We start from the raw sequence: 12,054 nt of genomic DNA, 5'->3' as shown, positions 1-12,054 counted from the left end.
ATCAAAGAATTATTAAGAACTACTTAAAACCAACCCAAGAGTTGAAAACAAACTCATAGTGGAAGAAATTTAAAAATGAACTCAGCAAAATCATCTTTAAGATGTTCAACTTTAAGGAAAATAGCTTGTCTTGTCCCAATTTGGGCAAAGTTTTCTTGATACCTATTAGCTGGTGCTGGAGCTTCTGTCTGACTAATACAGCACCATCAGGGTTTCTGACCTTGATCTTTTTCCTGACATCTGAGACCCTAAGGGATGATAGGGAGCGGTAAATTTAGTTATTCCCAGTACCTTTTGCAGATAAATTATAATCTTGGGAAAGAATTGCCTTGTTAGGTTTCTCAGTAGTAAAGTTTTATCCCACAGCACCTATAGATCCTTACGTGAAGCCCCTTTCTGCTATTAGAGAGCCTATTGTTTCTAATAAGATGACTGGCTGAGAATCTTGACGTTTTCTTTTCTAGAACCTATGGAGGTTTCCATTTGAAGACTGACATTTATTTGTCCCCCGTGGAGCTCTAATTTTACTACAATATCTCATTGCCACAGTAATATAAATGTCAGTACTTGGGGGCAAAAGTGTCTGACAAAAAGCATCAAAATGAAAGAAAAATGCTGCCAAGAAGACAGAAAACTTTCCCTCCTAGAATTAACCAGAAAATGGTAACAAAGAAAGTAACCAGATGCTAGCAAGTGATTACATCCACAGGTAGTATTACACATAAAAGAACCTGGCCCAGTGATGTAATCTAAGGCATTTCGGGAAAATATGCTAAGTGTGAGCTCTGTCTTAGAGGACCCTAGATAAGCGATCACATGTTTGTTTCAGTTTCTAAATCTGATTGATTAAGACCTGAGCAGCAATCTATTGGGTAAGGTATTTTTCACAAACACCTTATGTAATCCTCATGAGAACTTTGAGGAATGAGCATTATTACCTTGATTTTACAGATGATAAAATGAAGCTCCAAAAAGTTAAATGACTCACCTAAGATCACACAGCCAGTAAGGAGTAAATCCAGGGCTTCCTCTGGGGTCTTGAGATCCAAATTGAATTCCCTTCTCTCTGTGCTAGGACTAGTTTCTACACACAAGGGCAAAATTCGTTTGCATCCAGAAAGATTTAAGCAGACTTTTGTCCAAGTTGTCACTGAATAATTTTAAATCCAGATATAAGAAAAGGAAGAAAAAGAGTAGAAAAGGGAGAAAAATGGCAGAATGGATTTTTTTTAAGTTTGAGAACAGTAATGGTTTCTAAGCAGTTGAATTAAAGATAATAAGCAACTTTCTTAAAACAAACTTTCTTCACAATAGTGCTAGGTACTTCATTGTCTTTATCTGTCTTATTTATTCAAATTTCAGATCTTTTCATTTCTAACCCATTGCACCAATCACAAAGTAACTGGCATCAGTTCTTAAATGGAAAAGTATTTATACAACATGAAATTCAGATCACCATATACTTGTAGAAGTGTACTGAATTTATCTAGAATTAAGTAATTCTTCCTACTCTCTGATGGGTACCTGTGGAAGGAAAATAAACTCTCTGAAGCCTTCTTTGATAGCTGTCAAGTAACGAAACTTGGCTGAGAATCATTTCTTGTATAATTGTCCCTAAGTTCTTCCATTTCTTTAATGACTTCAACATGAAAAAGAAGTTTTATTCTGGTTATTTTTAATGATAGAAAGCATCACTGAATAGTGACAATTCAATAGATGTGGTGCTTAATAGATGGAAAGTAAAAAAATTGCAGAGGAGACACCAGATTCTGAAAAATCCAACTCAAGGTATACTATAAAACTAAATTCTCTTTACTGCATCATTGCATCTTCCAAGGCTGTTATGCCAGAATCACATCTTTTCTTCGATTCCTCTACTCCTAAAGACTATAGTCACTGCTCAGTCATTTCACTTCCAAAATAATTTCCCATTAGAAATCACAAAAGAACCAGAGAATCTAAGAATTTTAGAGTCAGAAGGGCCCTCTGAGTTATATCTGCTTCCATGATGCCTGGAAAGATAACAGTGAAAGCTATTTGTTACCACATGTATAAAGTTGGGATTTGAATTTCCTTCTTTTAAATACAGTGTGATTCAGGGATGGCAAATTACGGTGAACCTAGACTCCCTCTGACTACCCACACACCCAAATTCAGCACATTAGAAAGGAATGGAATAAAGGGACAAGAAGGGAGCAGATCCATAATCTCCTTACGTGTGATGAGTTACTACAAAGAACTGAATGGGGAGTGGATGTGTGTGTGTTCCATGCAGAGAAATACCTCTTGTAAGATGGCCATTTATAGGGGCCAGCCAAGTGGTTAAGTTTATGCATTCTGCTTCAGCGGCCCAGGGTTTCACCGGTTTGGATCCTGGATGAGCACCTGGCACCACTCATCAAGCCGTGTTGAGGCAGCATCCCACATAGCAGAACTAGAAGAACCTACAACTAGAATGTACAGCCATGTACTGCAGGGCTTTGGGGAGAAGAAGGAAAAAAAAACAACAAAGGATGACTGGCAACAGATGTTAGCTCAGGGCCAATCTTAAAAAAAAAGAGAGAAAAGAAAACAAAGATGGCCATTAAGAGACACCATCGCCTTAAGTAATATTTTAAGTTGCTTATGGCTCTGCTCCCCCTTCCTATAGCATGTTGTTTCTGTATTGAGCCAGTTAATGAAAAAAAGTAACTTGTTGACACATGTTAAATGTGTGGTAATAAAGAAATGAGAAGAAAATAGTTTGCATAATCCAAGTCAACTCTCATATTTCAAAAGGAAAACAAAGAATATAAATTTCAATACCTCACCCAAATCTTCTGATCTTAGCTTCTCAAATAAAAGTGTATACCCCTCATGTACATTCCTTCCTCTCAAAGACTATTCTGGAATACTTCACTTTGATTAGCCTGCTCTCACCACAAAATGCTCACAGAATACACCTGCTGGGTATGCAACGTCCACATCAGATAAATGAGAATGTTTGTGAAGCTCACCATTTTGAAGGAGTTCGTCACCATTTGATCTGTTATTCCTGGAGCCAGATGCTTCTGTGTAGTCCTCAGCTGGATTCCTCCCTCTGCGGCCCTTAGCACGAAGAAAAGTCTCTCTATTCCTTCTCAGCACCACCACTGACATCTTGTTTCTCTGTCTTCACTCTTTGCCTTCTTTTTGGCTTCCTCCACTCCCCAAAGCAGCCATTACCCTCTTCTATCTGCCAGTGTGATGAGGCATGAAACCAAATTGACACATTACATTCCAACAGAGTCCATACTGATTGCCTGGTAACAAAATAAAAAACAAAATATAAACAATGCAGTCATGTTCCATTCTAGAGAACTTAGGTCATTTGTTGAATTCATGCAGGCTATGAGTTATCCTTTTCCAAATGTCTTCAGAGACTTCACTCCAAAATGTTAGAAAAAAAACAAATAAGCAGGGCTGGCCTTGCATGAAAGCAGTGGACCCCTCAGTGTGACTTGGGGCCCTAAAGGTGATGCTGGAGATTGGGGGAGGATAGCAGGGATCTGAACGAGGGAAGAATAAGTGCCATAGAATCACAGAGCTACCAGAAACTTCAGAAGTCACATGACCCACCTACTTAATTTTTACAGTTGAAAAAGTAGAGTGCGTAGACTAAGAGATTGCTCAAGATCACTTTGCTGTTTAGAAGCTGCCAAGAGTTAATCCTCCAATGTAACAATTTTTTGGTTTGTTTCTTTTCTCTAATTGCATTGCTTCTTCAAAAAAGGAGACATACTGTTCATACCACTCCAACTGTTTACCATAAACCATATAACCAGACTCCTGGTTTTTTTCACCCTAATAACTAGACTTTGCTTTTCACCCACTCCATGGCTGATCATCTTTTCTTATATCCGGGATACAGGTGACCTGCTAATCTTCTCATTTTACCTAGTCGGTTTAGTAGTTTGGGGAAGTAACTTCTGGCCCCTCACAGGGCTCTGACCCTGGCCCTGTATTCATTCACTCTATGCTTAGTCTTTCAGCTCAACACATGATGCCCCAAACTGCTCCCATTCTCCATCTTCAATTTCTTATCTCCCTTCACTCCATTGGGCCCAGAAATGAGTTAGATGTAGCCCTGCTTCCCTCCTCGCCCTCCCCCTCTCGAAGCTTGCAGAAAACCCCACAGGGTGGATAATATACTTGAAGGGATTCTGGACTAACGGCCCATATGGATCCCTTGAAATTGCACTTGGTACAACTCCCGGAGTACAGGCTTCTCCTAACAAGGACCTCCACCCAGCAGCCCAAAGATAAGCAGCATACCAACAACTCTGATCCCAGAACAAATGCCACAGAGGCCCACAGAAATCTGAGTTGCCACATCCTCAACAATTAATATTCTCTCAAAAATGCAATGTATCCCAAACTCTGACTGACTCTAGAAAAACCCAAGTGCTTTCACCTATTGCTGTCTCTCCAGAAAGCAGCTGGGGCCAGTAGTCTTCACCATATTTCAGCCCACCATACCTCACATTCCTGGTATCCTCTCTTATCTCCTACCCCTCTGTGATTTAATCTCTTCTATATCTTCTTCATTATCACTGCTCTGTGCTTCCTCTCCTTTGTGCCTTCCCTAACAATGCTTTCCACAGAATCTCTCCTCACTTTCAGTCACACTCTAGGCAAGTCCACAACTGTGTCACTCTGAATTGCTTTAAATTTAAAAGATTAAATTCAGAGACCGGCCCCATGATCGAGTGGTTAAGTTCGCGCTCTCCACTTCAGCCGCTCAGGGTTTCATCAGTTCGGATCCTGGGCGGGGACCTGGCACCGCTCATCAACCCATGCTGAGGTGGCATCCCACATAGCACAACTAGAAGGACCCACAACTAGAATATATAACTATGTACTTGGGGCTTTGGGGAGTAGAAGAAAAAGGAAAAAAGATTGGTAATAGATGGTAGCTAAGGGCCAATCTTTAAAAGATTAAATTCAGTCATTGCACTCTCTGAACACCTTTTACTCTTCCATTTCTCTCGCTCAGCCACCCTCCCTATGTCTGCTTTTTATCTTATCCAGATGCACCAGTCCAATGACTCTCTCAGCTTTCTTCCAGTCAGCCCTTTCAGTCTCACTTCCTTCCCTATCTGATGCTCTACTCTAAATATTAAAAAATGCAACACACAATTCCTTGGAAAGCCTCATCCATTCATATTGGGTGAGATTATACCAAACAGTTTGTCTCCAACCCAGATTCTTCTCTTAAACTCTAGGTCGATGCATTAAACTAACTGGCCTTTTCTTGCTGAGCACTTCATAGACACCAAAAATTCAACATCTCCATAATTAAACCAATTATTTTCCCAATAGACTTGTTCTCTTGAAATAGAGTGAGGTTCTGTCACGCATCTGAGAGAGAATGACCTTCATGTATACAATGACAATCGCCTGTTTAATAACCTAAACAGAAAATCCAAATTATGAAGTATGTTTCATAGCCGCCTTCCACTACTGCTGACACTTCAAGAAACCACAGACTCAGACGTCTAGACAGTTATCAGCAATAACTCTTAAGTAAGGCTGCTTTCAGACAATAGTGATGGAATTAATCAAAATGGTTGTAACTCTAAAAGCTACCCCTTGTCATCCATACATTGCCTGATTAACCAGATTTTGGGATTTTCCATTGTGAATCCTGGAAGACTTGCTCTATGATATGACCTGATAAACTTCCTTCACCTCTTTAGTCTGGCATCTCAGACACAGCTGGCCTATAATCTTTGCCGCAGGAATACATTCTGCTCCATCATCCAGCCCAAACCACACATTCCTTATAAGTTAGTTTTCTATGTCTGGTGACCCACCTAAGAAACCAATGTTCGCAAGTTTATTAATTACCTAATCTTTACTCATTCATTGCCTGAGTCCTTCACTAGAATATAAGCTCCATAAAGACAGTGACATCTTTATTTACCATATTTCTATCTTCAGTGCCTGGAACATTAGTTGGTGCATAGTAAGTGCCCAACAAATAAATATTTGTTGAGTACACAAAAAAAGTGATGGCTCTCAGGCTTCTAGTTGGCAACAGATGGTTGGAGAAGAAGTGAATAAAAGAATGTTGCTTTGGACTTCTAATAGCTTAAAATTAAGAAAGATGATAGATAAGAAAAATACTGGGGAGGGGAAAAAGTCAAAGTACAAATATGCATATTAAGCAAATAAGTACACCAAATACATAAGTATAAATAAGAGATTTGGTGGCAAAAAAAATTAGGAACATAGGGAACATGAAAAGAACTAAGTAGTTAATAAGGAAAAAGATTTGCTAAAAAAAAATGTAGAGAAGAAGGTCAGGAACTAGAACAGTATCTAGGTAATTAAGAAATATAAAAGTTTGCATCCTTGAGGGGCTGGCCCCGTGGCCGAGTGGTTAAGTTCGCGCGCTCCGCTGCAGGCGGCCCAGTGTTTCGTTGGTTCGAATCCTGGGCACGGACATGGCACTGCTCATCAGACCACGCTGAGGCAGCGTCCCACATGCCACAACTAGAAGGACCCACAACGAAGAATACACAACTATGTACCGGGGGGCTTTGGGGAGAAAAAGGAAAAAATAAAATCTTTAAAAAAAAAAAGTTTGCATCCTTGATAACAAAGCTCTTCTCGCTTGTGTATTGACTCTATTACAATGGTAATGATAACAGCTATCATTTTTTGAGCATTATGTGTCTTATACTCTGATAAATGCTTTACACACAGAACTACAAAGACAACACATATTGGGACAATCAGGCAAAGAAAGCTGGGATGAAATCAACTGAGCTGGGCATGGATAACGAAAACTGAATGGAGAGAAAACAGATCTGGAGAATTCTCAATGGAAGATTTACCACTGAAAGTGTATGAAACTGAATTGTGTAACTACACTCCAGCACTAGGATTCTTCAAACTATAATAAAGTAGTTCATTGAATTCTCAATTGTGGACTAACTGTGATGCTGCCTATGAGCTACTAATCATTCGGCAATGTTTATAGCACCCCATTTTGTGAAAGGTAATGGGGAGACAGAAATGCATAAGACAAGTCTCTGCCCCAGATGCAGAGACCTGAAGGAAATTAAGTGATTAAGGGCACAAGACAACTATGCCTACATAGGAGTCCAAAGTGGAAGTGACTCCCTGACCATAGTAGAAATAATGGTAACATTTGGAAAGGACTTTTACATGAACAAGATCAAACATGAGCTTTTTCAGGAAGGGGAATCTGGGGGAGAACACCTTTTGTTTCAGCACCAAAGACAAACTCTGAGCACATGTTGTTGTCGGAGGAACTGAGGTTATCATGGGCTGGCTTTGTCAATCTCTCATCCTACATCTACAATTGCATCCCCTCCTTTCCTTTCCTCCAGTCTCTAGGAAAAGAGAGAACTTTCTCCTGATCTCAGTTTCTCCCATCTCCTTGTAGACATGGTTCCACTGATTGTTCATCTCCTCTTGCTACTATCCCTCAACCTCCCTACTATCTATAAACTTAACCATGTCCTTCCCATCCAAAACACATTTACTTGACCTTACACACCATCCATCCAAGATACTGCCCTACCTTTTATCTTCTCTTTGAGGTCAAACTTATAAAAGGAGCAGATTATCCCTACTGTTTCAATTCTGTCCCTTCGGGCCCCACCACTCTACAGAAATCACTCCAGCAAAGTCAACAAAGCCCTTTAATTGTCAAATGCAAAGCAATATTTTTAACGCTTATCTAATTGGCTATGCTCTCGCGTTGTTTCTCAAAGAGTTTTCCTCAGGATTCCAGTTCTGTGTGCTATTATTAACAGTAGTTACGGAAGAAGAAAGGGGAGAGATTCATGGTCAAATAAACTTTGGAAATTTGACTTTAGAAATTAAGATTTATGGGTTTCCTTACAGCAAGACTTCTCAGAGATATTAATATGCTAATTTTTTGTGATTTCGCAAGAGAAGTATGTAGATTTCAGCATTTCTCACACTTAGTTGATCACAGAATCTTTTCCCAATTACTATTTCATGGGAAGATTATTCCTTGGAACAGTCTATGAGAAACAGTTCTCCTGACACAGGCGGCCATTCCTTTCAATATTTGTACCTCCTTTGATTCCATGATACCTCACTTCTTGCTCTCCTCCTAGATCCTACCACTTCTCAGTCAAACTTTGCTTTCTCTACGCAACCTTTAAACACTGGTATTTTCCTTGTTTCTATATTAGCTCTTTCCTATGCATGTGCTTTTTGGATGATCTCATTTGCCATCCTGATTTTGTTACTTGCTATGAACTGATGATCTCCAGATCTATGTGTTTGACCAAGATCTCTCTACTGCATTCCAGGCCACATATCTAAAGGGCTTCTTAACTTTCCCATTTGAATATATTCCAAGTATCTCTAAGAAAATAGGTCCCCAGACCCTGATCCTTTTCCTTTGTCTCTTATCATGTTGATGGGTACCAATATCCATTCAATCATGTAAGCTAGAAATCATCCAATACTTTTCCCTGACTTCCCCTTCACATATTATGTCACCAAATTCTAGAGATATCTAAGCTATCTAAATCCTATAGGCACCTAAACTATCCAAGTTTCTTCATTTATTGAGGAAATATTTACTGAATACTTACTACAGACCGGGTATCAGTCTAAGTGCTTTAGATATAACATGAAACAAAATAGATAAGATCCCTTTTACCATGGGATTTATATTTTGGTAAGGAGAACATAAACCATATACATGTGTTATAGGCTGAATGTGTCCCCCCAAAATTCATATATTGTAAGTCCTAACCCCCAATACCTCAGAATGTGACTGTACTTGGAGGTAGGGTGTTTAAAGAGATAATAAGTTAAAATGAGGTCATTAGTTTGGGTCCTAATTCAATATAACTGGTGTCCTAACAAGAAGGGGAGATTAGGACACAGACATGTACAGAAGGAAGATCATATGAAGACCCATGGAGAAGATGGCCACCTGCAAGTCCAGGACAGAGGCCTCATAAGAAACCAACCCTACTAACACCTCGATCTTGGAGTTCTAGCCTCCAGAATTGTGAGAGAATAAATTTCTATTGTTGAAGCCATCCAATCTCTAGTATTTTGTTTTGGCAGCCTTGCAAAATAATATCGTGTAAACAAATTAAAGAAAATTTTAGAGGGTGAAAAATGCTATGAAGGAAATAAAACTGAGAGATGTGACAGCAAGGATAAATGCTCGGAGGCAGGGACCAACCTAGCACATTCTAGGGAAGGAAGAAAAACCAGAGAAGGGAAAGATGACAGGAGATGAGGTCAGAGAGATGAGCAGGGCCAGATCCCAAAATGCTTTATCCTTTGCCCATTTTTCTACTTGAGGCTTTCATCTTTTTTGCATTGTCTTTAGGATGGTTTGAATGTTAATGATATTAATCGTCCAGGTGTTATGGCAGTCAAACTCAGCCATCTTTTCCTCTATGGATTCTGAATTTAGTGCTGTGCTTAACTGATCCTCTTTGTTATCCTAAGATTATAGGAATATCCATAATGCTGGAGACCAGGACAGGTTAATTCACTGTCTCAAACTCTTCTCTGAGTTGTAACCATTGAGTAAATCCACACTGAGCAAATTGGGGAGCAAATATTTACTAATGAAGGCCCAATAACTCCCTTAGTACAGACTCCCTTGCTAAAATACTCAGCTTGGACCTGAGGCTAAAATGGGGCTTTCGTAAGTCCAGAGCTTGGGAGAATCAAGTCTGTCAAGAGGACCACATGAATTTTTACCCAGCTGCTCCATAGGCCCAGTAACAGTAGGACAGAGAAGCCAAGAAAGCCCAGGAGAGTGAGGGTGCCTCTGGGCCTGCTTCCAGAAAGCAAGCTCCAGCTGTGAGTCGGCTGCAACTCTTGCACAAAGGGAGGGGGAGGGAGCACTCTGTCTTTACCTACCCAGGTTGTAGTTAGTGCCCAGAGAGAATGTGAGGTCTGTTCCCTGCTTTTAAAGAAACCCTACCCTCTCAGACACCAGACCCAGCCCAGAGGACATCAGACTCTTCTCTATAAGATTAGCTGCTCCTCTTCCCTTGGAGAGGAGCATGTAAGGGGTGGAAAGCAACACAGAAACTCCCCTCAGGTACTTCCCAGAAAGGATAGAAGGGTTGGTGGGACTTCCTTTCCATATGGGCCACAGAGGAATATGGAGTGGGGAAGAAAAGAGTCTCCCACTAGAATCCACCTAAATTTTCTGTTATTAATTTCAGAAATCATCACACTGTCAGGTTTTATACTGATTAAAACATGCAAATATATTCACCCCACTCCTCAGCAAAGCTGAGGTTGCATGGCAGGCTAAGGCTGACGGATGAGAAAAGGTTATGAGCCATCCTGAAGGGCCTTTTCTATAAGCTAGGTCACACTGGCTATTTTAAAAGACTGTGCACATAGTTCATCACAGGCCCTCAGAATCTGCCTGAAACAGAAGTAGACTTGGGCTTATTTTGTTCATCAGCAGCCATAGCCAGAATAGCAACAGCAGTAAACATCCATGGACTACCTACTGGGCACAAGTTGTGGGGTGCGGGGCGGGGGAAGAATATACAGTTCTGTCCCCAACTTCAAGGTCTAGTCATGGAAATCACTGTGCCCAGGACATGCCTTGTTTATAGAGTTTTCTCTTCTAAGTGGTAGATTTTTATATCAGCAAACTTATTGGCTTTTACTACAAGATGAAAAAGTTTAAGGAAATTTTCCAAATAGTTATCTGGTTCACAGGTATAATAAAAACCCATATGGTAGGCAGAATTCTAAAGATGTGTCCCCAAGATTCCCATCCCCTGGTTATTCAACACTAATCTAGATACTGCTGGGAAGGGATTTTACAGATGGAATTAAGGTCACTAATCAGCTGACCTTAAAATAAGAAGATTATCCTGGATTATCTGGGTAGGCTTAATATAACCAGATGAGCCCTTAAAAGCAAAAGTGAAGGGAGAAGAGTCAGTTAGAGAGATGCGGCAGAAAAGGTAAGCAGAGGTGAGATGAGGCAGAAGGGGAGGGTCAGAGAGATTTGAAGCATGAGAAGGACTCGACCCTCTTTGCTGGCTTTGAAGATGGAGGAAGCAGGCCATGAGTCGGGGAATGCAAGTGGCCTCCTGAAACTAGAAAAACCTCTGACAAACTGCCAACAAGGAGACAGATGCCGTACTCTAACAACTACCCACAAATGAATCTGCCCAAATCCTGAATGGGCCTGGAAGCAAGCACACGCCCAGAACCTCCAGGTGCTTGCTGAGTCCTTGAGTCTCGGTTCTGTGAGATCAGAGCAGTCTTGGATGCTGTGACTGGGCCTCTGAGCTACAGAACTTTGAGATAATCAATGAGTGTTATTTTAAGCCACTAAATGTGCGGTAGTTTGTTACAGCACAAATAGAAAAACTAATACAGTCCAAGAAAGTCATGATATCATGAGGCTAACAAAAAGAGAAGCTGACTAGAGAAGGGAGCAGAGGGTAGTTGAGTATCCCTTTGCACAAGGTTGTTTCAAGGGCACTGAGTTTCAGGTTAGTTAGTACTTTTACGTTTCCTTTAACAAGTTTTCCTGTCTCTTTCTGGACTCAGTGCTAGAGAGAGATGTATTTTCAAAGGATTTAAATTAAGCAGGGCCCCACCACCATCCTATCCTGTACCTTTTTAAAATAACAGGATGCCTGTCAAGACAAAATTAAAGAAGGGTGTCCTTTGAGGATTTTGATCTATGACATTACTATTCTTCCAAATATTCAGTTCCCGTTTCTGTGGTGTCCTTCCCTGCAGGATTATATATCACCCTCCATGACATCAGGCTCAGCCATGTGATTTGCTTTGGTCCATTAAATGCAAGCAGAAGTGATGTTTGTCACTTACAAGCAGAAGCTTTAAGAGCCAACATGTGGTCCACTGGGCTCTATTTCCCTCTCCCATGAGTCTGGCGATGCCCCAGATAGATACAACACCATCACTCTGGGGCTCACAGTGAAGACAACATGGAGCAGAGCCTCAACTGACCAGTGATGGAAATGCCAATTGAGCAAGAAATAAACCTTC

The 12,054-nt window shown here is 40.6% G+C and overlaps 1 long non-coding RNA gene across 1 annotated transcript in view; it reads right to left on the bottom strand.

Annotated features, from left to right (window-relative positions):
- LOC103544199 (uncharacterized) overlaps positions 1-12,054 on the bottom strand; it is a 275,975-nt gene that overhangs the window by 212,838 nt on the left and 51,083 nt on the right. Inside the window, exon 2 of the long non-coding RNA XR_011531947.1 lies at positions 2,997-3,281. This is a non-coding gene — a long non-coding RNA (uncharacterized lncRNA). The remainder of the gene's footprint in view (positions 1-2,996; positions 3,282-12,054) is intronic.

The sequence above is a fragment of the Equus przewalskii genome, chromosome 23 (genome assembly GCF_037783145.1).
Source record: "Equus przewalskii isolate Varuska chromosome 23, EquPr2, whole genome shotgun sequence".
In the NCBI taxonomy this organism is placed as follows: domain Eukaryota; kingdom Metazoa; phylum Chordata; class Mammalia; order Perissodactyla; family Equidae; genus Equus; species Equus przewalskii.
The sequence above is the reverse complement of the archived record's forward strand: the minus strand, read 5'-3'. Positions and strand labels throughout refer to the sequence as shown.